Below are 26,679 nucleotides of genomic sequence, written 5' to 3'. Positions count from 1 at the left end.
GGTAATCATTTAAGACCAATAACTAAGGCAAAATGTTAAGGATTCTTGCGCTACTAATGCTTACTTGGGGGTTTTATTGGTATAATGGTTTTCAGACCGATAACATTTTAACATGGCAGACAGTGAGAGAGAGCCTTGGTGATCCGAGAGACATGCTCTATCATGAAGAATTGTCATCTGTGCTGCACCTCTAGTTCTCTCACAGTGTAGATTGGGACTTTGTTCACATGAGCGAAGTATGACAGTCCGCTTGTTCACTCCAGTTTATATGGGCAGATAAATAGTTCACAATTTTTGTTGACTGTTCTAGTGAATGTAAATGACCGGACGATTGCTGTTTACACCAATGACTCGCAGGTACTGGTGTATCTTGTCTCCACAGTACAATAAAGAAGAAAAGAAAACAATCTCAGCGCTCAAGAACAGGATACCAATTAAACTGTAGAATTAAATGTGGCAATAGACTTACTTCACGGACGCCTCCGTGAAGTAAGTCTATTGCCACATTTAATTCTACAGTTTAATTGGTATCCTGTTCTTGAGCGCTGAGATTGTTTTCTTTTCTTCTTTATTGTATGCTTTCCCCCATCAATTAATTGTTTGGGGGCCATCTCAAGTCGCTCTGCAGTGTCTTCATCCACCTGCATGAACGGGAACCTCAGGATCTATCTGTCCAGCTATTATTCATCAACCATGGTTATCGGATCAGTGAGCGCTCCCTCCTTATAACATTGTCTCCACAGTAACTAGGGGTGGAGACGTGGGTTGGCCGGCCACAGTGACAGGGAACACCCGTGTGTCCTGCAATGTGCACTGCTGCCGCAGTCACGGGTGGCCAACTGTCACTTTCCCCTCGCCCCCCGCTTTGCGTTGTACGCTGGCTGCTGCTGTGCTGTGTGCCCTGCGTGGCACTATACTGCCGCACTCACTGTCTCGGGCGATTTGGATTATCTGAGTGTGTGGGCTGTAATGTGCACAGTGGCTCCCATGTCCCAGCCTCTGTCTGCCTTTATGTTTGCCGCTGTGAAAAAGCGCTGTGGTCCGCAACCGTGTTTTGGCTGCAGCCTTCTGCAGTCTGGGTGCCGCATCACACCTCCGTCCCTCTGTGGCTCTGTAGTGCTGCACACTCCTTTGCTGTACTACTCTGGCCCACAGGTCCATCAGTGCGGTGTGTCGGCTGTCAGCCACATTGAAGCAATCCATATACTATAGCACACATAGCATCAGCCAATCGGAAGCTTCTGGTGGTGACAAGATACATTACTACCCTCTTCAGTTTAATGTTTTATTGATGGCCCCCCACGGCTGATATACGCTGTCCCTCTCTGCAAGGGGGAGGAGGCGGGCCTGGCAGGGAGCTAGTGCACTAGATCCCGCCCCCTCTCTGCCCCTTGCCACTGCTTGCAATGGGATGGGTGGGACAGAGGCGAAGCCAAGTTCCACCCCCTCCCATTGCAAGCAGTGGCAAGGGGCGGGAGCTCAGTGCACCAACTCATGTCCCGCCTCCTCTCCTTGCAGAGAGGGACAGTGTATATCGGGCTCGCATGAAAACCCGGCCGATAAACACCTGTCCGAATAAGTTCCAAATCAGACAGCAGAAAGTTGTGCCAGAGAATCCTAGGCACAATACTCATCGGACAGCTCAGGGACACCAATCCGTGTGCAGTCTGACCTGCAGGGTCAGGGGCATGTCCCATGCTCATCCATGATAAGGGCGTGACTAAGACAAGTTGCGATTTTTGCTTTTTATCTTCACATGATGCATTGGTCTATGTGAATGGCCTAATATACAGGCAGTACACAGATGGGAAATCCAGCCATCTGAGTGAGACCTGAATGCGCTCCTTCCTTTCTCCACAACAGAACTGTCACGCTGCGATGTGCCCCTGAGAACAATCTGTAACTGTTCACATCCAGCACATTGTTTTCGTGCCTTCACACTCCTACATTAGATTTTCCAACAAATTGTGCACAAGTATGAAACAAGCCATTACTGTGTCATCAGTGCAACAATACTTGCTTCTGTCAAAATAGCCAATAAGCCCGAGCTTCCTGACGGGAAGCCGACAAGCACAATATGTGGCCTCCTCTTTGCAGCGGTCACTTACAGGCTACGGTGTAGTAGTTGCTGGGCTCAGGGAGGGGAGTCTGAGTATTCAGAAGACTCATTTGTTCCCCCTGCTGGGATCCATTTTTTCTGTCTCCAAGACAGAACAATAAAACTGAGCCCACAAACAGATACGATCATGCTCTAAGCCCTTAACATCTCAGTATTTACTAGATCCAGAGAAGCAAGCATGCGATCCTTTGGTCAATCTCATGACGCTGCACAACATATGTAGTGAAATGTACCAAGCCAGTAAGTATTCTATTAAGACCTTCCCATTAAAGCCGGCGGCGCACGGCCATATGATTACTGCATATTACGTGGATGCTGTAGGCCTGTGTTATATGCAGTTATTAGCAGGACATTTTTTAATGGGTTTTAAACACATCAGAAACATGGTACGCAATGCATTGGGGGCTGTCATATAGAAAAGCACGCATGTTTTTTGGCATTAACTAAACAGTGCAGGGGTCTGTGCGCTCAATAGCAGACATTACCATATATTTCTCAGACTATAAATGACATCTGACTATAGGATACGCTGTGACCCAAGGAAGTAGAAGAGTTGATGTCACCAACTAGTCTAGGGTAGCGCTTTCTCCATTCTTGGTGTTCTAGCTTAAAAGAGGGGGTTAATATTTTATTATTAGTACACGCTGTGCTGCTAGCAGGCTAATACACGGGACATCACACATAACTGGCATTACAGGAGGCGGTGCACGGATATAGCACACTCTGCTGCTCCGTCCTTACTGTTGTGCTCCGACTGCTCAGGGCCCATAGGCTTCAGTGGAAGCAACCAGAGTCTTGTTAGTGCTGCCATAGCAGTTCTTCCCTCCGCTCTACATCTTTCCTCTGTAATGACTGCTATGCCAGGACCGCTCAGCGTCCCAGGAGCACTGCTAACTATTGCTGGTGAAGCGGTTGGAGCGCACAGCAGCCGCTGCGCAGAAGAGTCCAGGCGGGGAGAGGCGGCGGACACGAGAAGACATTCTATTTTTATGAGAGTTCTGTCTGTTCATTAAGAGGGGTTGGTCCAAGTGATGTAAAGGGCTGGCTTGGTATGGAAGGCAAAGTTCTCATTCACTTCAGTGAGAAATTTGGCCTGCAATACCAAACCAGACCACTGCAGAGGGAATGGAGCTGTCCGCAGGAGCACATCGACCCAGTGGATAGCTCATTGGCAGGGTCTCGAGAAGTGGACCCCTGTCAATTGACTGTGCATATGAAATAGAGGTTCCATAGCTATAAACACCAACACATACAATAAACACGAGCCAACAGTGATAAACAGGTAGACGAGAAAAGAGCCCAAGGCCTTACAATCTACAAGATGCAACAAATGTGACAGACTAAATGTGGTCAAACCGGACAACACCTAATGTGTATGCTGTGTCCTAAGCTCTCCAGACACCAGATGTTGAAGGAGAGGGTTGGCCATACTGAATTTCTACATGCCTAATTCTTTTGATCTCAGGTAAGCTGCCACCAAAGGTACCTGGCAGCTGCACCGGGGGGGGGGGGGGTGAACACGCAATATCACTGCGATGAACACGCAATATCACTGCGATTTTTGAGTGTCAGAACTGCTTTTTCTCGAAAAAACATGGCTGCTACTTGTAATTTCGCCGCAGTTCTTTAGCGCAAAAGTCAATAGGACTTTCTAATGTTAAAAACACATTGCACAAATCGCAAGTTCCTGCTCTACGATGTAATAAAAAGGAGGCTTATTAGGAAAAAATAAAAAAGCAAAATGCAGAAAGCTAGGGCATGGTGCGATTTCCCCCCCTCCCAACATCGCAAATGTGAAGGAAACCACCGAAAATCATTGGTTTCATAATTCTGCACTTTCACTCTCTCGCACCGCTCAAAAAATGCGTAATTTTCTCGCAAGTGTGAAGGCAACCTTATTTATTTATTTTTTTATATACAAAAATAATAGAAGACACACCCTGCTAAGTCAAGCCATTTCCAGAGATCTGGATATAAAAGCAAATCCCCAGCCATAAGAGGCCAGTTGAGAACAAAAACTTCAATGTACTTTAAAATCTGAAATTTTTTTGTATTTTTAAGGCCCAATTCCCATCCGCAGCGTTATCCCATAGCCATTAAGTTCTATTGAACCTAATAGCCCAATGTTCACACTGCGGAATTCTGCAGCGTGAAAGAAACCACAACATGCTCTGAAAAACGCACGGCCAGCTTCTATTGTAGTCAAAGGAAGCCGTCCATCACGCGATACTTCTCTTGTGAGCACAGCGGAAGTATTGTGTGATTACGCCTCACCGCCGGCGTGTCATGTGCTGCACTGCGTATGTGTTCTGGCTCGCCGGACGGGACTCTTGCGGCAGATCCAGAGAGGCGAGTATGGGGTCTTCGTGGGGCGCCGTGTTGGACTCCGCTGTGATATATCGCTGGCGGAGTCAGTCACGGCCGTGGGCAGGAGGTCTAAGACAGAGTATTGAGATTGTGTGTTTTTAATTCCGATTATCCCAAACAATCTCTTTATTATTTTGGCCTATAGTGGTAAACGCAATACTGGATCGTAATGGAATAAAGAAACTGTTTTGGACAAACATAACTAACACACAAGAATCTCAGAAATTACTCAAAAAAATTCCATGACGTGTATGAACCCTGTGTATACTCTTCCACTCCGCAAATAAGGAAGATGGAACAATACCCCTGCAGCGCCATCTATTGGATGGCAGCATTCCTTCAAATCAGTGCTTGACCCTTTATACAGGTCTGTAGAACAATGATCGCGAATGAAAACCAAGCCAGAAACCATATATAGACAGCCTTTTTCAGATTTTTGCTCCTCAGTGTGCAGTAGGATCCTGGTTTGGCTGGTGAGAGGTCCATGACGTGGGTCGGGAGGGGTAACATCTCTTTAGGAAGAGCACCAAGACAGAACACATGCACTCAGACTGTACAAGTATATGGGGGAAAACAGATACCACCAGGATGCAGGAGAAATAGTCGGCAGAACGAGTATTCGACCAACAGCCATCAAGTGTGGCCAGTCTGATACGGTCTTCAAAGACACAAGTGTTGCCCCTCCCCCTTGAAAAAGAAGCAGCCGCATTTAGAGCCTTTCCTGTGAATAGTGTTGTATCCTGCTGTATCGAGGCCTCTAGCAGTAGTTTTATGCAGCATTAAGCCCCTACTCGGCTTACCCCGAGGGCGAGCTACAGAAGACAGAAGTGTCAGCCTGTTGTGCTCTAATGGTTACTAGAAAATGATAGCACTCAAAAAAAACAAAAAAAAAAAAAAACACATCTCAAACAAATTGTGCTTATAGTAAATAAGGAGCTGCACTTTTGCTACTTATCCAAGATAATGTTTTGTACTGAAAAGCCCCTTAAAGCACTGGCCACTCACATCTAATTTACTGTCCAGTGTCTGCTGTCAGGTGACAGCTCTAGTAAGAGATAAAAGTGTGGTAACAGGAAATGGTAGGTGTGGTCTCATACTGGCTGCTGAAGTCTATTGAGAGACAAGGGGAGGAGGAAGTAGCTGTAGAGATTTACAGACCAGGCTACAGCTGTTATTTACTGTGTTACTGATGTTTTACAACAGAATCTGCAGTTTTCTCCATGAGTTTTCTCTACTAGAAATACATTTGGAGAAATCTATATGGAGTATATAAAAGACGACAGCAGTCTCCTCCCACAAGCTTAGAGACAATTGAAAGCTATGATCCACTACCTATAAAGGGGTATAAGATAATACATGCAAGATACAAGTCCTGTAATGGCCAGAAAGGCTTATCGCTGATGTATACAAGTGCAGCTTATCCTGAACGGCCACCAGAAAGTGCGGAAACACCAACATGTTTATAATGAAAACCTGGCAATATGTTCAGCTAGATATTCCTCGGGACACATTTCATAAAAAAAAAAAAAGTTTATTTCTAATGTGCATTCTCCATGAACATGATACTTACTGGCTATCCTGAGCATGTAAACAGTTTCTGCTAACAGTTTTTGAATGATTGTACCCAAGACCTGCAAAAGAAGAAAAAAAATGCTTAGTGACAACAGACATGGCCTCTTCATACACTTCAGCTGAAACTTAAGCTTAAATATATACTCATTATATTTGCTGGGTGGTCATTTAGGTTTGCACTTAATGCTGTGTTTAACACTACTTAAACCCATTGAGAGTTACGTTGGAAAAACAGGTCTGCTTTGCTCTAAAACAGCACCACCCTTGTCCATAGGGTTGTGTGTGGTATTGCAGCTCTGCTCCATTGAAGTGAATGGGCGCTGCAATACCAGACACAACAGCGGCGCTGTGTTTAGAAGAAAGTAGCCATGTTTTTCTAACCTGTACATTGCACAGTGGCCCAGATTGGTACTGCAGCCTACAGAGCGGTCTAAACAGTTAGAAGAGAACCCCTTGAAGGCCAGAGAGTCTTATTCCTTTTTTATTGTTGCATTTCATATAACATATCTAGCCATCTCATATCGGCACATGCTACTTTTTCATTCCTTGTTCACACAAGTGTTACGCCTGTTAGGGATTTCTGTTTCTTCGTTATGCTTTTGGAGCAGAAACACAGACTTAAAGGTTACCCCTCCACCCACCCCCATTAATTTCAACGGGTTTTCACCAAAAAGGAAAGGTTTCATACGATTCTCCGCTCGTGGAGGTGTAGAGCTGGCGTGAACCGGGCCCAACATTAACCCCTCAAGGACCAGGCTATTTTGTACCTTAAGGACCAGACACGTTTTAGGAATTTGTTTTTTCCGTGACATAGGGTGATTTTTAAAATATCTTTTTCACTGCCTTTTTCTCCCCCTTTTTTTTAGTTTTATTGGGGGGAAAATGCTGAAAAAAAACAAAAAAAAAAAACTAACATATGTTTTTTTTTTTTTTAATTTAGTATATTTATGCTAAGATAAAGTATGGGAATGGGTTCCTCTATTTCAGACATTTTGATATATAGTGTGTATGGTTTTGGTTTACAGGGCGCATACAGTGACGGTTTTGGTTGGCGTCTGCTTTGTGTTATTGTCTCTTACGTATGTATTGTTTTATTCTGTTTTGTTTTACTTATGTATGTAATTATGTTTTTTTACTATCTATGTCCCCCATGACGTCATGTAAGACCTCTGGGGGACATATATATATATTTTTTTTAATTTGATACTTTCCCACTGTAGCTGGGGCATCCATAGGAGCCCCAGTTACAGGGGGAAACAGCCCCTGCAGTGACAGTAATCACTGGCAGAGCTAACCAGGGTCTAGTTTGACCCTCCAGCTCTGCTGTGGCAGGGAACCCAGGCGGTCACATGACCCCCCCAGGCTCCCAATGTGAAAGTTAGTTTACTTTCACTTTCTAGTGCACAGTGCTCACTGAGCGCTGTGTATTTGGGGGAGCAGAAGGCAGGAAGGGTTAAAAACCCCTTCTGCCTTCTTCTCCGGGTTATCAGCTGTTACTAACAACCCAGAGACAGGAGACTGAAATTTATAGTACCTGGTCCTTAATGGGTTAAAGAGGGGGAAAAAAAAAAAAACCTGTAAGGGTATATTCACACGGCCATGTGTGAAACCCGCTGAGTGGGAGCTGGTGATGAGCCAGCCATCACATCATATGGCGGCGATAGTGCACTACGCATTACGGCGTATCTCGTACACGCTGTCAAGAGCCTTTTTTTTTTTTTTAATTCCCCGCTCTGTCCCAATGTATCATGTACAGCGTTATGTGTGCCAACCACGGAGAACAATACAGCTGTTCGTACACGATATGCGGTGCAGTATAGCGTGCAGCAATCTTTTTCACGCGCGTATCTACAAGCACTGAATATAAGCTACTGTGATTGAATCAATGACAATGTAGTTTCACCGATTCCATTCACTGCACATCACGTGGGAGTGTGTAATACGCGGTGAAATCACAGTTGTGTGAATGAAAGGCAAAATGGTGATTTAACAAAAGGGCAATTTATGCATTTAAACTTCCTTATCTTTAGGCCACGGGGTCTTGTTAAAGGGGTTGTCCCGAAAATTAAAACTTGTCTGTAAACCCCCATGATTTGGTAAGACAAGGCTATCCTGTGAATAGGAGATACAGTTAAATCTTGGAATAACCCCTTTTAAAGGAGGCGAATGGAAGGAGTCTGGGGCAATGGGGGGGGGGAGGAACGGGCATTTTCTCTCAAAAGATATATTACAAGTTCTTACATTTGCTTGTAGTCTTGCTTTATGGAACGATTACAATCGGAGGAGCCTTCTTTACAGACCTATAGATTGAAGTATTCTCAATGCTCTCAAATATTGTCCAGCCATAAAGTGAAGCTCACACCGCCATCGTGGCTGCCATAAAGCAGCGCCGCCCTGCCGGCCCCACAGCCCACTAATGTAGGAGATTCTCCCTCAGGTTATGGGTTACATTTGCATGGCTTATACATACACAAAGGCTTTTGTTTGCATAAAGCTGGATAATTAGGCAATGTATTTGGCATAGCATTAATATTACGGCCCTAAACAGATAATTTGTTTTGCTTGTGTAAAAAACGAAAACCTTGCACACGACAAACTGCAACAGGCACGGAATATAGTGTTTAGGTCTGTAAATACGCTGTGCAGTCGTGGACTAAAATCTACATACGCCCGTGTAAATGAGCTTTACCAGTAGCAAGGTGGAAACTACCAGCAAACCACCTCAATGCTTATACTTGCCACAAATAAAACCCCTCTATCCAGGATTCTGCTGGTCTTAGGGCTCATGCCGATGGTTTCACCGTGTATTACGTGTGCGTTGCACGGTCATGTGATATGTGGTGCATGGAGTCATTGGACTTTCACTGACCCATGCACAGCAGCATGTGGACACTGAGTATCGATACAACACAAATAACAGAATGCTCCATCTTTCTACGTACGTACGCAACGTGAGCCCCATACCCTTATATGGGCTGCGTATGATACGCTTTCCATATGCAATACATTGCTTATGGGCAGCGGTTTCCATATGGATCCCCGCTCTGAACAGAGGGGGCAATTATTAGAAGAAAGTCACACTGCACATGACCTTATACAGGCATGCGCAGCGCCCCACGTGACGGCACAGTGTATGGGTAAACCCTGACAGAGGGTGCGGGTGTTGCAAAAAGTAACAAGTTACAGATGGCAAGTAATTTAAAAAAAACAAAACAAAACCTTCTACGTTCTTATAGGCCCAATGTTCACCGGACAATCAGATTTGCAGCCGCACATAGGGACACATGGGCATCCCTAAGTGAAATAAAGCATGTGGATTTAATTTGCGGACCCTTTGATCCGGAAAACAAAATCGCAGCATGCTCCATTTCACTGCGGATTCCACACAGACAGCTTCCATTGAAGTCAATGTAAGCTGTCCGGTCTGCAGCCCGTCTGCAATTGAATTGCTGTGGCAAAGCAGGAGTTAAAAAAAAAAAATAAATAAAAAGATTAAAAAAAAAAAACAAACAAAAAGAAAACCCTTCACAAGGCATATGAAGCGGCCAGCACTTCTGCACACATCTACAGTGAAGAGAGAAGATCCGGATGGGTAAGTAGAAGCCCCGCTGTGTCCTCTACCACGGGCATGGTCGGATTCAGCATACAAAATCCACCTGTGGACATGAGGCCTTATAGCTCGGTGCCCATGTTGTATCATGCAATAATGTTGCCTAGACAGGGCTTCTAGTGGAAGTATACTGCAAGCACTACAGGTGGCTTAACCCATTAAGGACCAAGCGCCGTAAACTTACAGTACTTTGTCTGGGGCTTTAAACCCGGCCGATAGTAAAAATCTGTTGCGTGATTAAAGCTCCTGCAATCTAGCAGAAGCAGGTCTGTGACAGCAGAGAACCCAGAGAACACAGAAGAGATTTTTAACCGCTTCTGCTCTCTCCTGTACAATGTGGAGAATACAGGAAGTGGCAGTGTTGTATCCTACATGGGATCAGCTGTCATGTGATCGCTGGTGACCCCTAACATGTCAGAGCTGCAGGGTCTTAGTAGACCCTGACAGTGACTACTGTGTCACACTAGGATATTTTCTTCCTGCAACTGCGGCTCCTATAGATGCTCCCGTTACAGGGTAAGTCTGGGGGAATTAAAAAGCTAAAGAGATATATGTCTTGTCCTTCAGGACCGAACCACTGGTCTTTAAGGGGTTAGGGCTGCCTTCACATGGCTGACAAAGAAAAAAAATTAAAAAAAAAAACCCTGCACGATTCTCACTATGCAACAGCGTTACAAGTTGCATGTATGTGAAGCCTATTCTTTCCTATAGGTTCCTTCACATTAGCGATGTTTTGTAAGCTGCTATATTGCGAATAAAAATGTTAAAAAAATTAAAATTAAAATGCACCATGCTGAATATTGCTATGTTTTGTAGCCCATATTTCCCCGTGGAGCATCACCTGAACACTGTTTTCATGAGGTGCAAATTTTACAGTAGCAAATCCTACTGTTTCCCCTAAAATATGCCCTAGCTACATAAAAAAAAAAAAAGAGAAAAAAAAACAAAAAAACAAAACTACCCATCAGGCACTGTCAGCTCCGCTGCACGTCTGCTCTGCAGCTTCGGCACACTTTTCTGTAGTCGTCAGCCAGCACTTACTGGTCAGGGGTCCAAAAGCTTCGCCTCCAGGAAGCACTGGCACCAATTGGTACTCGAGCGCGCAGCTCAGCCAACAACTGCAATGTCCTATGAACCAATCGCAGCCATTCAATGCAATGGCTGTGATTGGTTCATTGAGCGCTGCAGTAATTTGTTCTCAAGCACCAAGGCTCACCCAGCCAGCGCTTCCTAGAGATGGGGCTTTTGAACCTCGGACCAGGAAGCGCTGGCTGAAAACTACAAGCAAGTGTGTCAGGAACTACCAGAGGAGAAGTGTGCGGGAGTGGACTGCGTCTGATAGGTAATGTATTTTTTATTTTTAAACAAAAAAGGTAGCCAGGGCATATTTTTGGGGTAGGACTTGTTTCAAGCTTCCCCCGAAAATCCCGGTAAAAGTGCGCTACAAAGTCACGCGATTTCGTAGTGACAATATCGGAAACCAGACGATCAACTATTGATGACCTTTCCTGATGATAGGTCAACAGTAGTGTTTCACTGGAAAACCCCTATAATTAGTGGGTACCAGTGAATTATGTCTCCACCAGAATAATTGGTGAAGACATGGGTTGGGCGTCCCGAGTTTAAAAAAAGAACGCCCACAGCAGCTGATTGACAGCCGCAGACGTGCCCTTCGTAGCTCCTCACCTCCCGCATCTGTCGCCTCCTCCAGCAACCCATACCACCACCAAGGACAACCTGGCGCTTGCAGTGGCTGAAGCTGTCCCACAGCGCCCATTTCGGCTCCAGTTCCCGCCGACTCCTGCGGCCCCCACACAGCAGCAAGCAACAAATAGCACTCAAAGCGGCTTCAGCTGTCCCGCTGCGGCTGCTCGTTATTCACCTGATGGGCGGTAAGGTGCTGGAACTGGCTCTGGCACTCCACTACCGGCCACTGCAGCTCCTGTCTTTCCAGCTTGGCGCCAAGCACTGCTGAGTGTCAGTAGGCTAAGCCAATCACAGCCAGCGCTGGATGAACCAATCAAAGCAATCTCTTGATAGGAGGTGGGGATTTCAATCCACGTCACTAGCAAAAGATGCTTTGTCGGCTTGACAAGTGCCCGGCAGCCTGCCCGGAACTTTGGAGAACAGTGGCGAGGACCCCGAAGGCGCCAGGCAGGCGAGTATTCCTTTTCTTCAGGTAGTGCAGCTAGCGCTTGCGTTTAGCGCTGCCAAGCGATATCTGTTGTGCTTTGTTTTCAGCAGCGCTAAAACTGCTGCCCATTTATTTCAATGGGTGACACAGAGCTGAAGAAGTCTAAAGAAAGAAAATGAATCGCTGTCAAGGCGCAGCGTTTTGACACTTGTGTGAGCAGCCCCATGGAAATGAATGGAAGCGTTGTACAGCGTTTAGCGCAGCACTGAAAAGGCAGCGCTAAACGCTGTACAAAAACGTCTGTGAGGGAGTCCTAAAGTGGCTTCACATGGGACAACTTATCAAAATATAGGGAGGACAATGGTTTACATTTGGGTCTATACAAGTAGGGCCACTTACAAATGTGTTCCTTTATGGTGCTTTCCACGCACGTAAGACACAGAACTAAAGCTCCATGTATTTCAATTGGGCCACTCATGCACGCAAAATCACACACTGCCTGTCCCATTTTCTGCATTGCGTATTTCACGCACTAAATTGCCCATTGAGTCGGGTGCATGAAATATGCAATAACACGCATAATACTGCGTTCTATATGCAGGTTACTATGCCACCACGAGAGGCAAAAAAGTGGTGACATCAGCTTGCCTGTTATTGCGGGGGAAAAAAAAAAAAGCTGTAAAAATGCACATGCACAAAACAAAAACAACAACATAGCTCTGCACGCAGTAAAACGCTGCATGAAAATGCAGTGTTTTTACATATGTTTGTGCAAGTGTGGCAGAAGGGGAGGTTCACATATAGAATTGTAGAGGTTTAGTTTTGGATTTTCCACCCACAAATTCAGACAGAACACTGTACCAGCGCATATGAGACTTCCGTCAACAGTCTGACACTGATTGCTATTGACAAGTGGAACAGTAACACCCAGGTGTCAATTTATCCATCCATTTCCAGAAATTGTAACAGATGTCACGGTCCCTGGAAAAAAGTGCTCCAAACTGTCAATGTGCTTGTATTCCTCACAGAAAAACATCAGAAAGCTCTTATGTAATACTAAGCTTATAGTATCTCAGCTCCCGCACATAATAGAGCAAGAGATCTTAAAGGGGTTGTCCCGCGGCAGCAAGTGGGGCTCAGCACTTCTGTATGGCCATATTAATGCACTTTGTAATGTACATTGTGCATTAAATATGAGCCATACACAAGTTATACACTTACCCCCTCTGGGGTTGGCGTCCCCGTCTCCATGGCGCCGACCGAAGCCTTCTTCTGCCTGGATTAGACGCACTTGTGCTGTCTGCTTCTTCTGCCCGGCTCCGGCGTGCTCGCGCCGCAGAGGTTTTCTGCACATGCGCAGAAGACCTGTGCGGCACGAGCACGCTGGAGCGGCCCCTTCAGCGCAAGCGCGACTAATCCAGGCAGAAGAAGGCTTCGGTCGGCGCCATGGAGACGGGGACGCCAACAACGGAGGGGGTAAGTGTATAACTTCTGTATGGCTCATATTTAATGCACGATGTATATTACAAAGTGCATTATTATGGCCATACAGAAGTGCTGAACCCCACTTGCTTTCATGGGACAACCCCTTTAATTTCTAAACAGCACCCACTCATAAGTACCACCACAAGATGTTCTACAGCTGTACAGAGCAGTGTATGTGCGATTTCAGGAGCTTCTGATGCTGCAACATCTACTATGCTTGTCAGAAAAGATGCTGAGCAACTGATATAATGATCTCACTCATAACTTGGCCATCTAAATAAGTCACCTTGTTAATAGAAGATATACAATCACAATGATCAAAATATGCATCAAGAACATCAAGTTTTTATGTATACTATCCTTAACACGAATGCAGCTCAAACTACATTCAGTGTTGGCATATTTTCTGGCACTTTTAGTGCGCTATTACATAGTTTATTGGCCTTCATCAGTTTCTCAGCATCTCTTACAAGACAGGGATCTCTCAGGTAAAAGTGATAGATCCAACAAATTCTTATCTGCTCTTGCTGACAACTTTATCTTCCAAAAGGTGGAAGAGAAAACAAGGGGATCCAAGAAGGTTGGGAAATATTGTGAAAGGAGATTCTCAAAGCACAATCGTTAACAATTAGAGATGAGCGAACGTACTCGGTAAGGCCAATTTGGCAATCGAGCACCGCGATTTTCAAGTAGTTCACTACTCGGGTGAAAAGATTCGGGGGGCGCCGTGGGTGAGAGGGAGAGAGAGCTCCCCCCTGTTCCGCGCTGCTACCCCCTGCTCCACCACACCACACCCCGCCCCCCCCCCCCCCCGAATCTTTTCACCCGAGTAGTGAAGTAATCGAAAATCGCGGTGCTCGATTGCGAAATCGGCCTTACCGAGTACGTTCGCTCATCTCTATTAACAATCCATAAAAGAAGGAAGAATGGGAAGCATTTAAAAGAGACCAGGATGGATGAACACAGAACTTGAATACCTGCTAAAAAGGAAGAAAAATATGTTTATCAAATGGAAAAGAAGGGAGGGAGGGGGGGGGGGGGATATCTAAAGAAGAATATAATGCGGTCTGCAGAAACTGTAGGGCAAGTGTCAGAAAGGCTAACGCTAATAATGAATTAAGGCTTGCGGCAGGGCCCAAAAGCACTAAAAACGGATTTTGGGGGTATGTCAAAAGCAAAAGAAAAGTCAAAGATGCTACAGGATGTTTGCAGGATAAAAATGGTGAATTGGTTACGAATAGGGATGAGCGAGTATACTCGCTAAGGCACTACTCGCTCGAGTAATGTGCTTTAGCCGAGTATCTCCCTGCTCGTCCCTAAAGATTCGGGGGCCGCCGCAGCTGACAGGTGAGTCGCGGTGGGGAGCAGGGGAGAGCGGGCGGGAGAGAGGGAGAGAGAGATCTCCCCTCCGTTCCGCCCTGCTCTCCCCCGCAGCTCCCCGCCCCGCGGCGGCACCCGAATCTTTCGGGACAAGCAGGGAGATACTCGACTAAGGCACATTACTCGAGCGAGTAGTGCCTTAGCGAATATACTCGCTCATCCCTAGTTACGAATTATGTTGAGAAGGCCAAACTTTTAAATTCCTATTTTGTATTCGTTTTCTCTCAGAAAGTAGATGGATCATTAACTGATCTTCCCTGTGCTATTGGGGGAATAAAATAATGCAGGCTATCTATAAGCAGAGAGATGGTGAGGGTACATTTGGGCCGTCTATAAGCAGAGAAATGGTGAGGAAACACATAGCTAACTTAAAGGGGTTTTCTGGTCAAAAATACTATTGATAACCTACCTTCAGGATAGTTGACCCCGACAACCAGCTGTGCAGGCGCAAGCTGTCAGAGCCACAATAACAGAGGTCAGAGTGGAAGCCTCCGTGCTGACTTCCGTATAGTGGCTGGTTCTGGTAACTGCAGGCATGGCTCTCATTGAGCTCAATGAGAGCCGTGCCTGCAGTTACAAGCGCTGGCTACTACATGGGAGGTTGGCGCGGAGACTTCCACTCCAAATACATAGAGGTGGGAGCGGAAGCCAACCTCCTATTTAGTGGGAGGAGTTGGGCTAAGCAGCAGCGCATGTGAAAAAGACTTTGGTATTCTAATAAATCATAGAGTGAACACGAGTCAACAATGTGATGCAGCAGTCAAAAAGGCAAACAATTCTGGGATGTATTAGATCACTTGAGGTAATTATCCCCCTCTACTCTTCCTTCGGGTCCATTAAGACAGGACAAATGCGGGCAAACGATGCCCGACACTCGTCCCCGTGCTGTTGCACGAGAGCTAGTATCGCTGGCTCATCCACAGAGCGGCCAGCAGGGGGGCCAGGAGGATGCAGGAAATTTCTCTCTTCGCGCTCCCCCGCCCCTCTCCATTGACTTAACATAGCAGCCATTCAATACTGAATGGCTGCTATTTACATTGAACGATCACATTAGTATTGGACGGCCGGCCGCTATTTTAAGTCGATGGAGAGGGACATGGGAGCGTGAGGAGAGAAGTGTCCTCCAGCCGCCCCGCTGTGAGCCAGCGATACTTGCTCTTGTGCAGCAGTTTGCTACTGCACAGCAAAGGCAAGGTCTCCAGAAACCAACATAGCCATCGTCAGTGACCAAAATAGACCTGGATTCATCGCCGAAGACAAACCGGTTCCACTCCACAGCGTGCAATTTCGTTGTTCACGACACCACTGCAAACAGAGGAGACAGTGGGTGTCAAAGGCAGACCATGTAAGGGGCGCCATGAGACCAAATGCCCTTCAGCCAAGCGCTTCGAAATGGTTCAGAAAGACATAGGGGCCTGTAACGATGGTGTCACATGCCTTTGGATGGCAGACATTGAAACAGTCAGACGATTAGACAATCCTCTATACTAGTGGTCTGTTGCGGGTGTCCTGAGCCCAGTCGCCTGGTGTGCTCTTGCACATCCACTGGTCCCAACATCTAACATTTTGGTCAGAACAGCCTAGGTGGTTGGCAATTAGTCAATGACCATCCAGCTTTTCACATCCCAATAATGCACACCCCTCCCAGACTCTGGTAACGGGGCGACATCTTTGACTGCATCGTAAAGGCGTCTAGTGGTCAACAAGCTCTACACAAGTGGAAGAGGTCACTACACACAAGGAGCCTCTGAGAGCCTTTTATAAGCCAAGGGGGTTGAACCACTTTTAGGGTCTCAGGTGACAAGACCGTTCATGTAATCACACATGTAACAGCATGCCAAGTTTGGCAAAGAAGACAACTTCTAGGGTTGGGATTTATTTAATTTTTTATTCAAACGGTATTTCTATGTTATTCTACTTTGGACCTGTTTATTTCCTCCCCAGATAACCCTTTTTACTGTTGCTAGTGGGATTGTTCCTGCGAAAAACCCCTTGGACGAACGTTTGTCCGCACTGTCAATCATTGCTGAAAGTATAGCAAACGTATAAACTCTAAGCGTTCTCTCACATCAGTGGGGTTTTTCAGCTATTTCATGCGCTGAAAGTGAATACGAGATCGGTACAGCGTATTAGGTGTGCAAAACCTGTGCATGTAATACGTGGTAGCATCCGCTTGTTTGAGGGCCCTGCAGCTTATTAACAATCAGGAAGTGACGACCTCAAGTCAATGTTACAATCGACAAAAAGAAATGAATGAATTATCCCAACCACCATATTCATTTAAGGTTATTTATGTCACGCACCTTTCTGCTGGAAGTTTATAAGGGACAATGGGAAATGCGACCAAAAGAGCAGGCGGTGTGGTTATGGAATCTGCGGCAAACGTTCTACTAGTTAGAATAGGTAATGTGCAGGACAGGATTTTGGTGCTGAACCAGTTGTTTGCTACCAGCGCACAGGGCGGTCTCTCCGCAAAACTATCCCCACGTGCTACATGTAGAGTGTCGCTGATTTGCCTATGCAAAGCGTGAAACTTGCAGTGAAAATCTATAGGAAGTATTAACATGCTGTGGCTTTTATAATCGCAGCTCAATTTACACACAAAGATGTCTGCAGTGCATTTTCTGCACAGAAAATCCACATGTAATATGCAACGTGTGCGCATTCAGCCGGCGCCGCGGCACACGGAACTGGAGGCACTTTTTAAAAAGAAGAGGAGGAATAGGACATGCCATGAGTCTCTTTATAGGGACTAACGTCAGGCCTATAATGGGACCCAAGGACCAACACGGTCAGCACATGGCCAAAAAATATAATATATAAAAAAAATTATTTTTTTGGGGGGGGGGCGCTATAATTCTTATGTTTGAGATCTCTACTTGCTATCAATGCATGGCACATTTACACAAAGAAAACCCTTTTCCCACTAGTTTGCCAATCTCCAGCCTACATCTGTGGTCAGCAGGAAGTCAGAAGCCCTCGCACCCCGCGAGCTAGGGCCACATGGTGAGTGGAGGCCACAAGACTGCAATCTTCTGTTGCTTAAAATCACAACTTCCAGCAGGTCTGCATTTCTGCCAACTTGTCAGGTTGTGGTAATTTGCAGGTGACCAAAGTCACCATCATTAGTTGCACTATAAAAGCACGACACTGCCACACAGTCACAAGGCGCTGTGTAGTGCGAGCTTTAGTCAACTCAGGGTCCGATCAGGGTTTCAGTCTCTGCTCTGTTTTTGGAGAGAAAACAGACCAAAAAAAAAAAAGATTTTTTTAAATGGGGTTTCAAAAAAAAAAAAAAAAAATTAAAAGCTTCTATTTGCTTAGTCTGCTTTTTTTTCCTTTTAAAATGGAAAAATGCTGCTGCAGACTTATTGAAATCAATGGGGAAAATAGATCCATTTTTTTTTAAATTTGATTTCAGTTTCCCTCCGGCAAAAGCAGAGCTGAGAGATGGAAACCCTGAACTGTTAATGGTGTATGGGCTACAGGTCGGACGGCGTCCACTGACGTCGATGGAGGCCATCCACACGGATTCCGCCGCAGAATAGAGCATTTTCCCCTCCTTTTGCAGAATGCGCAATTCATATCTGTGAGCGAAAAAGCTAAAGTACATGACTTGCAATACCCGTGTCTTGCTGTGGATCCTTTGTGCGGACGCTGTTTGGATTCGGCAATTGGAATCCGCCCTTGCGAGTCCTGCCTATATCTCCATCGGTGAGAATCTTGACTCAAAATCAAACGCTCTTCCTCATCTCCGAAGTCTTCGCGCTGTCAGCGCATCCCAGCACCCTATAGTGAGCGCTGCTGGTCAGATGGGTGCAGGAGTGCTGGAACTTGACCAGCACTGCTCACTATAGGGTGCCGGGATGTGCTAACAGAGCAGTGACTTAGGAGGGGAGGAGGAACACTATCATATGGAATCAGATGAGGATCTACAGCTGATCTGCACTTTGTTTTAGATGCAGAAATGCTGCAGAATTTTCTGTGGCGGTAATTCCACAGCATCCCGTTTCGTCCGTGGGAACATACTTTAAGGGTATGACCACATAGGATATTTCCTCTAAAGGTGCTACATGTGGATTTACTGCAATTTTCGCCCTGCTCATTTAAATGCATAAAACAGGTAGCAAAAAAATGACACTGCAGATTTATAGTCTACACTGCAGGGCAATTGGCTGCGGATTAATGTCCCACTTAGACGGGACGACAGTCTTCTTAACGACTGTACAAGAGCTGATGTCAGCGGATTGTTAGCGCTCGTGCAGAGCGTTTAGACTGGCAGATCCTCGCCGGCTTCCCGCTCAGCTCTCTACATTCTATATGAAGCGTAGAGCGTTTACACTCAGCGAGGAAGCGCTGATTTTCATGCAGGCTGAAAGTGAGCGACCAACGAACCGCAAGCGAATGGTGAACTGCTGCACATTTAGATGCGACGGTCATCACGCAAATTCATTCAAACTAATTGTGCGATAATCGTCCCGTGTAAATGGCCCTTAAATGTGAAGTTTGTTTAGGTCTCATCCACTCTGCGGATTTCCTATAAATCCACAGCAGAATACAAGCATGCTACAAAGCAGATCTAAAAATTCCTATACTTTATTTAGGCTAGGTTCACATATATATTTCCATTTTTCTATTCCATTATACAAACAGTACAAAAATAGGATGGAGATTTTTACTGGAGTAGCACAGAGGTCTGCACTATTCTATGCAGAGAAATCCGGAAAAACATGGTTTTAAGGCACACAATAGCAGCTAATGGAGGCGTTCATGGAACCTGTTAATCATAGAAATGATAAGTCCTCATAACAGAAACATCAGATGTAAAGATAAGGTGTGAGACGAGCGGAAACAACTCTTCGTCACTGCACCCTTCCCCAGAGTGTATACTGCCCCCGCTCCCAGCAGGTCAGCCCAAGTACACACCAGCTGGAACTTTAGCTTTTTCCCCACTTTCGCTTCCTCTGCGTTAGGCCACATGCACATGGCCAGGTCAGATTCCGCAGTGCAAACCGGCCCTGGTGGCAGCGGCATCCACGCACCTGCCATTCCGTTTCTTCATCTGTACTGCAGACGGTCCGCACGGCTCGCTGCCGGACATGGACAGTACAGATTTTTTTTAAAAAACGTCTGCTTTTCCCGCAGAAACTGCGGCTGCCCACAATGTCAACTGCGGACAGGCCGCAGATCATTCCATTTCAATGGAAGCCATCCATGTGGGAACCGCAGGAAAATGGACGATGCTGTGATTTTTCATCCGCGAGTGGAAACTGCAATTGGTTTCCGCTTGTGTGCGTGAAGAATCGTTTTTCCATAGCATGATATGGGCGGGGGTGGAAGCTCTAGTACCCTGTTGGGCCACCTCTAGCTTGGATACAAGATGTGATACAGGTGGGCATGGAGGTATACAGGTTCTGTATGGTATCCTGCAGCATATCCGTTCACATTTGCTGTAACTGAGCCTCTAGATTGTGCAAACTCAGACTGTCCAAATTGTCTCTCCAGATCGTCCCATACATGCTATGGAGGGTTATTGCTGCAGACCCCGGGGGCGGATGCCCACTCCAGATTCCGCAGCAAAAACCTGCCATTGACATGACGCCTTATGCAGTCAATTCCGCAACGCAACAGCACATCACACGGCCAACTACAGCCAATACAATTGTCTGTGGGGACAGGAAATATTACCCTGTATATTCACCCAAGTAAGCTAGATAGCAGAGAGAGGCTTTTACACGTGAAGCTTATCATTCAGGATCCAGCGAGGATCTGAGCGATCGTCATCCAGTGTAAATGCATGCACTGAATTTGTTCACGTCTCGTTCATCATTCAGTTTCTGCGTGCAGAAAACCGGACCCATCGTTCCATGTAAACAGGCAGCCGGTCACTTACAAACAACTGCCTGCTTACTGTGAATGGAGGTGGTTGGTCGGGACGATCCCCGGCTGCTCCGCCTCCATGCAGTCCTGTGTAAAGTATGGGAACGATTAATGCTAGGATGGCCAGTCAGGGATCTGTTGCCCAACAGATCGTCCCGTGTAAAAGCACCCCGGAGAAGTGTATAGGAGAGCAGCATCTGTTGGAGCGTATCACAAAGGAAGTCTGAAGTCTTCAAGGAATAAAAGTCCAATATTCATCTTTATTCAGCAGGCTCTTGTTCTGTCAATTGAGCTTTTTTATTAATAAAGATGAATATTGGATTTTTATTCCTTGAAGACTTCAGACTTCCTCTGATACACTCCAACGGATGCTGCTCTCCTTTACACTTCTCCAGGATTCATCCAGGATCTATAAGGCCGGATCCCTTGGTGAGCGTGCACCCACTAGCTTTACGCTATTTTTCAGCTATTTGCCATATCCCCCTACCTTTATAAGCCGTGTTGCCTATGGTGTGCTGCTGAGACCCCTTTGCTATTTTTCTGTGTAAAAGCACCCCAAGTATCATCTGTCACCCCTTCATTATAGCTGACAGGAGCCCCTAATCATCGGCAGTAACTGATTGGAGTTCATGTCCCCCTCTGCCTGTAGAGAACAGTCCACATAATGGGGTTATACAGGAAGATCTGTATGAGCGACACCTAGACCCCTCTATAATGCAAAGGGCAGCGCTGCAGCGTGATCTATAGTAACAAGAACAGCTAAGAGACAGACATAGGGAATTCTTCGTGGGAAACTTTACTTTTGGTCGGTTGGCCTTTAAGAAACTAATCCTGAGCGGCCTTTTGCTTCCCTGCACATTATGCAATACAACATTACAGCAAAATAGTTGCTATTGTTTCCTCATGTAGAAAAACACAAGCGCCTTGTTGGCTACCAAAGAAGTACAGGACGTATTTGTACTTGCCGTGCGACATACAAGCTGTAGTCTGATCCCCAAAATCAGAGTCTAAATGGTCCATTTAAGGGGTTTAAATTAGAGAAAAGCTTCCAGCAGTTGTGAAGCACAGGTCACAGAGCAGAGGTAACGATGTACAGAACGCCTCTAGCCCGAGGGCCACAGACCAGGACTGCTGCACCCTACACGGCCTTGGCCATCTGCGTCACTGCACAGCAGCCTTGTACACAAATAGTCAGAAAACACAAAGTTGGTCATTTCCAATAGTTTGGGCACATTTATTGGAATTGTAATAACGAAGTTCTCCTTTCTATCTGCGTTTCTTTGGGCTGTCCCTCTGAATCACACTTCCATTCTGCAGCTACCACAAGTTATTAATCGCACACGACTTACAGGAAATGATCAGTCAAACAAGGAAACAAAAAAAAAAAACCCCACTTTGTGCGAATCTTAACGATGGCCGGTCAGTGTAAACGTGCCCAGCCAGTGGATAATTAGTTTGCTTACTGTTCGTTCATTTGATGCAGAAATTAAAAATATAAAGATAATTATTCAGTTGTTACATGTTTAAAAAAAAAAAAAAAAAGTGATCCCTCAGTCGCCCCCCTCACTGGCACAGTCCCCTGAAAGACCAGCGAGCGAGGGAACAGCCCAAAAATATGTAAGCAATTATCTGCTTCCTGACGCAGTCCGTTTACACGCAAATGACAGTTAGCATTCGTGAAGCCCAAGGATTTCTTGCTCTGTATAAAAGCAATGTTAGTGAGGCGGCCGCAGGGCATTGCTGGCAAGACACTGATTCTTGTGATTTGACTGAGGTGCCCCATCCAAAACAATCCCAATCAATCTGCTTATTGTCCTGCTGGCACATCAGCATCACACTGCTGGCACATGCCACCGAAGTCACCAGTCAAACCTAAGAAGACCGCATAGCCAGGACTGTCCGTTACAACATCGTTACCAGTAGGACATTGTGCAGAAGTAGTCCCTGCCAGAAGTGTTACCGCCTGAGTAACTTCTGTTTTTAAAGGGGTGGAGCAGCTTCTCTTGTCACCGGACGCACTTACTAACACAGATGACACGTTCCCATCCCCTTACCGGCACTCTGAGCCACATGTTATGCAAGTGCCGCCCCCCCCCCCCCCCCAGCAGCTCATCATCAGAAGCTCTGTCAGGTTATTGGTCCCATATACATGTTATATATGGGCAGACGTGGGACGAGGAATATAGCAGTACCTGTATTTGCATCAGCACAGGCATCCATCCAGAGAAGGGCTTCTCGTGCCATATGCTAACTACCGCTGCAGTGCCCGATGGGAAGTTCACCTCTCTAAGTGGTCTGGGTTGCTTACACTAAGGAACGCCCCCTTGTTCACTGCATGATGTCTCCAGCTCCATCCGCTGGAGACGTCACGTGTTCCGCGAATGGTGCATATGCGTGGCACCATTCTAAAGTGAGGGGAACACTCAGCGCAGGCGTACATGGAAAGCAGGACGTCTCCAGTGGGCGGAGCTAGATAGGTCATAGCGAACAAGGGAGGAAGCCAGTCCTGATTGCTTGGAGGAGAACAGCCTATTGGACCATTCCCGCTAATTAGCATACGATACGGGAAGACGTTCTAGGACTATTCCTCTGCCTGTGCTGAAGCAAATATCACTAGTTATTCCTTGAGAAGTCCCACACTTGCCGCTACGTTGCGTTTAGACACTACAAATAATCGGGCAGACTCTAATTTAAAGGGGTTTCTACTGCCGATCCGTTACTTTTAGGGTACGCTTATATGCAGCGGGAAGATTCCATGGCAAAGTCCACATCCAAAATCCGCCCTGTTGGTGCGGGATGACTTAAGTCAACTACATATCCGCGTTCATAAGATACGGCGCCTCTGGGGTCCCTGGGGGCTTGTAGTGAGCGCCGCTGGCAGGTGATGCAGAAGTGCTGCCTCACTACAGACCACCGGGGAGCGCTGACATTGCGATGACTCCAGAGGCGCTGTATCTTATGAATGCGGATACGTAGCCAAGTCAATCCGCACCAACAGGGGGGATTTTAACTTATTGACGTGGAAGGTTCTGCTACATGGAAAAAAGCCCCCCAAAAACCCCATCATCACGAACTGCACGGACACGGTCTTGACATGATGTTGATGCTTCACCACTTCCATGGATGCAGATTTATTTATTTTTTTTTTAAAAACTGGTTTAAGTTCCGTGGATAAACATCTTCCGAAATTGCGCTTCTGTAGTTCTTTTTCATTGCATTAAACAACTCTGATCGAAACACGCAAGCGCAATTTTGGAAGATATTTTTTATTACCGAAATGGTTTTTTTAAAAAATATTCCGGAAACCACGTAAGTGCCGAAGCGTCAACATCATGTCAAGCCCGTCCGTGGCATTATATATAGCACAACCCCCCTAGATCGCCTACTTGTTGACTGCCTTGGTTACTCGGACCAGCAATTACAGGGTACAAGTAGACAGAGCCACAATGTCACCAGTCTGCCACCACCACACCCACCAGTGCTGCCACCCACACAGGGGCTCCATGCCAGTCACTGAGGTGCAGAGTGCCAGCTCCTCGGACCACAGCGGAACCCGGCAGCGGGAGCTGCGCGGACGGCGGACGCTGTTAGGAGGGGCACACAGGCCGGAACCGTCCGCACCCCAGCCCGCACAGGGAGATTACAGCTCGGGGCCTAATACCAGGGCGGGCCGCATCCCCGGCGTCTCCTGAGCTTCCAGACTGTCGCTGTCGGCACTACAAGCTCACCCGAAGTCCCCTTCCCCCAGCGGCCGCTTACCTACAAGTACGCCGCTGCCGCCACCTTCAGCCGGATCCCCCGGCAAGGCCTCCTCCCCTAGTGCGAGCAGAGACGTCTCCTAACCGGACACACAGCAGCCGCTAGCAGCGCCTCACGCCGGGAACCCGCCTCGTTCTGTGCGCGTTACCGCCTCCTACTCGTAGGGAAGAGGCGAGGCCTACAGTGCAGGGCGCGCGCAACTCCCAGCATCTATGGAAGCAGCCAATGAGAAGCGAGTAGCGCCCGGGACCGTTATGTGCAGTGAGGACCGCGGCTTCCTGTCACACACACTAATTACGTGTATGGAGGCGGCCAATAAACAGGGCTGGCTTTACGCGCTAGCCCGGCCCTGCGGTCAGCCGCTCCTGTCAGGCTGTGGTTGTCCTGTAGAGTCTGATGGAGAAAAGCGTCTCACAGGAGAACGCTGACATCGTGAGCTGACAGAACCAATCAGCGCTCAGCTTTCATTTTCTAGTGTAGCTTAGAAAATAAAACCAGGAACCTGATTGGTTGCTAAGGGCACTGGGACGGTGGAAGTGCGCTCCATAGCAACCAATCAAATTAGCCCTTTAACTTTCCAAAGGGCTTCTAAAAAATGAAAGCCGCAATGTAATTGGTCCACAGCAAGTTCCTCAGCTCTGTGACACCCACCACTGCTGCGTGCGCCCTTTTTTGGCAGCCTATTATTGCTCTAAGTGCAGCAGTGGGTTTTGGTTCTTATTTTTTGTGATTTGGTGGGAAAAACCCTTCAATAAAGAGGATTTCTATTCAGAATGTAAAATTGACTATTTATCAGTTAGGGCGCCTTCACGCTGGTGATAAAATTGTGCAATTTTTGCGTGATGCCAGAGTGAGTAAAGATGCAGAATTATGAAACCAATGATTTTCAATGGTTTCCTCCACATTTGCAATGTTTTCACTTATGTGGTGTTGCAAGAAAAATAAAATGGTGGCATGCTCTATTTTTCTGCGGTGTGCGATTTTTTATTTCCCATGTTTCCCCATGGAGCCTCCTTATTATTGCATCACAATGCATAAACCGGCGATTTTCGTGCGATGCAATGCTTTTTTAACATAAAAAATTCTATTGACTTTGGCACTAAAAAAATTAACGAAAAATTGCACAAGAAAATCGTAAGCGCCAGCGTTGCTTTTGCAAGAAACAGTGTTGCTGGCGCTCAAAAACCATGGGAAAAAGATGTGATTTTGCTGTGACTTTCTCATGGCAATACTGCAATCACCCTATGAGACTACCTTTAGGTCGCCTGCACAGAAACGGGTTGCAGTCCGCAGCGGAAACAGACCCTGTGGCCAGCTGACGTCCGCACATACCTGTATTTATCTGTACTGCGGATGGCCCGCCCGGCTCGCCGTCGCACATGTGCAGTACAGATTTTTTTTTTCAAACCTTCAGGCGATGACACGGAATCCGTGATCTTTTCGCAATGTCAATTGCGAAAGAGCCGCGGGTCAGACGGCTTCCATTGACTTCAAATAGAACATGCTGCGAGTTTTCCTCCGCTCGCGGAAATCGCAATTCTATTCCAGGAGTGTGCAGGAAGAAGCCCCTTTACATAGCATGCAGTGAACAATACTTGCTGTGAATCCGCAGAGCGGACGCCGACTGCAGATTCCGCAATGCAAATCTGTTCGTGGGCAGGTGGCCTTAGGCTGCCTTCACATCCGTTCGCTGGTTCCATCGCAGAACTGGCACAAAATTCCGGAAAGAATATCGCATCGCACAAAACCCACGCGATAATGTCATTCATGTGAATGAGCTCTTAGGCCGGCGTCACACAGGCGCATTTCCAGGCTCAATACGCAGAGAATACTATCCATCGATTTCATTGGGTTTGTTCATAAGTGCAGATTTTTCCTGCACATTTTGGTCGTGCCAAAAAAAAAAGCAGCATGCTCTATTTTCCTGCGCATGTGCACAGCAAAAAGCTCCATAGAAGTCAATGGGGATGTGCAAGCGCATGCAAAATGCGCAAGGAGATGCGTGAAACACTAACGGTACAGGAAAGAGAACACGTCTGGAGCTCATTAGACTAATCAGCCTTTTCAATCAGTGCAGATTTAAAAAATAAAATAAAATACTTCGCTCATGCGTATGCAAATACACCTTCACTCGTGTGACACATGCCTTAGCGTGTGACATCAGAATGTCCAGATATACACTCCACAATCATCACAATTAATGCACTCTTTTTGGCTGTGCCAAATGCGTGCTGGTTAGAGATGAGCGAGCGTACTCGGTGAGGACAGATACTCGAGCGAGTATCGTTCTTACCGAGTACCTGCCTGCTCGCCCGCAAAGATTCACGTGTTGGCGGGGGCGGGGGGGAAGCGGGAGGGAGATCTCTCCCGCCC

At 46.6% G+C, this 26,679-nt stretch overlaps 1 protein-coding gene across 2 annotated transcripts in view; it reads right to left on the bottom strand.

Annotated features, from left to right (window-relative positions):
• The window catches only part of RAP1A (RAP1A, member of RAS oncogene family), a 42,798-nt gene extending 18,335 nt beyond the window's left edge, over nt 1-24,463 (bottom strand). Inside the window, exons 1-2 of one of the 2 annotated variants that reach the window (XM_066600032.1) lie at nt 24,307-24,463; nt 6,057-6,117 (exon numbers count right to left, since the gene is read on the bottom strand). The gene's annotated coding sequence lies outside the window, so the exon portion shown is untranslated. Of the gene's footprint in view, nt 1-6,056; nt 6,118-22,739; nt 22,762-24,306 lie in introns of those variants that run through there. The other variant, XM_066600033.1, reaches the window with a different exon arrangement.
• Nucleotides 24,464-26,679: the final 2,216 nt, after the last annotated feature.

This window comes from Eleutherodactylus coqui, chromosome 4, assembly GCF_035609145.1.
Source record: "Eleutherodactylus coqui strain aEleCoq1 chromosome 4, aEleCoq1.hap1, whole genome shotgun sequence".
NCBI classification, from domain to species: domain Eukaryota; kingdom Metazoa; phylum Chordata; class Amphibia; order Anura; family Eleutherodactylidae; genus Eleutherodactylus; species Eleutherodactylus coqui.
The sequence above is the reverse complement of the archived record's forward strand: the minus strand, read 5'-3'. Positions and strand labels throughout refer to the sequence as shown.